The sequence below is a fragment of the Limulus polyphemus genome, unplaced genomic scaffold, assembly GCF_000517525.1.
Source record: "Limulus polyphemus unplaced genomic scaffold, Limulus_polyphemus-2.1.2 Scaffold102, whole genome shotgun sequence".
Taxonomy (NCBI): domain Eukaryota; kingdom Metazoa; phylum Arthropoda; class Merostomata; order Xiphosura; family Limulidae; genus Limulus; species Limulus polyphemus.
This window is the reverse complement of record NW_013665712.1, coordinates 76,536-77,791: the sequence shown is the minus strand read 5'-3', so window position 1 is coordinate 77,791 and position 1,256 is coordinate 76,536. Positions and strand designations below refer to the sequence as shown.

Sequence of the window (1,256 nt, the reverse complement as noted above, 5' to 3'; positions counted from 1 at the left end):
CCCTGGTATGAAACTTTTTTTTCGGAAAGTTTGTGAACATTTTAATTTCAGACTTTAATGACTTAGATACATACGTTTTGACTATCTGTAGTTTCGTTCCTTCGTTGATCTACTCATTACCGAATTTGTTTTGGAAGAATCTGATTGCGTATTCATTTATGGTTTCGTTTTTTGTCTGACGATTATTTTGCTAATAAGACAGTTGTGTCAATCTGATTTTTCTCTTTTCTTTAAAATTTTACAGTCTTTATAATATTTTATTTTCTGTTCACTCACGTTCTTGTTGGATAATCCATACTATGAAACAAATAAACTAAATTTTCTAACAAACATTACTGTAAGTGAAAAGAAAAAAAAAAAGAAAAAGCGAAATATTTTTTTCTCAAAAAGTTTACTTTCATTGTTTTACGACATGAATTAAGTAAGAGTAATAAAAAGTATAATTAGACTCCTACGATTTGGTTGGGTGGTGGTAAACCAACCTACTAATTGCCTGACCACAATAACAAAAAATAGAAATGAATAAAAACCCTATAACCCCAGCGGTTTCGAAAGGTGGACCTTTCTTCTTCTTCGGGGGGTAAACTTCTTGAAACTAACGTGTTGTTCTAACATCATGAAAATAAAAAAAATATGAAGTTTCATATTCATAGTTAAAAAAAGTCTTTGGGGTAAAAGATTTCTACTCGTGGATAGTTCAGTTGGTAGAGTATTTACCATATTAGCCTAATGCCCTGAATTCAAGCCCCCCTTCTAAGAGTTTTTTTGTCTTCATTTATTGGTTTTTAACTCACATTCATTTAATTCTCAATTTTTTATATTTCTGGTATCTTCTTAATTTCTAATTTCTTTTATTTATATTTTTAATATATACGTACGTTTAAAGGTATAAGTTTATTTGTTTGTTTTTAAGTTAAGCACAAAGCTATACAATGGGCTCTCTGTGCTCTGCCCACCACGGGTATCGAAACTCGGTTTCTAGTGTTGTAAGTCCCTAAACGTACAGTTGTACCACTGGGGGGCTTAAAGGTATAAAAGATATATATATATAAGCGAATTTTTCTTCCTTTTCTTTTATTAATTTTTTCTACCGATTTCGTGACTTCAAAGGTCACTCTTCAGGAAATAGTTTTACTGAGTATCTGTGACAAAAAGCATACAAGTACTGCTTTTCCACTAAACATAAATAATCTAAGTTAAATACATATACTTTACAAATGTACAAACATATAATACAGCTTACATCTCTGTTTCCT

The 1,256-nt window shown here is 30.4% G+C and overlaps 1 protein-coding gene across 2 annotated transcripts in view; it reads left to right on the top strand.

Annotated features, from left to right (window-relative positions):
* LOC111088700 (extracellular serine/threonine protein kinase four-jointed-like) overlaps positions 1-1,256 on the top strand; it is a 50,871-nt gene that overhangs the window by 42,738 nt on the left and 6,877 nt on the right. The window lies entirely within an intron of this gene.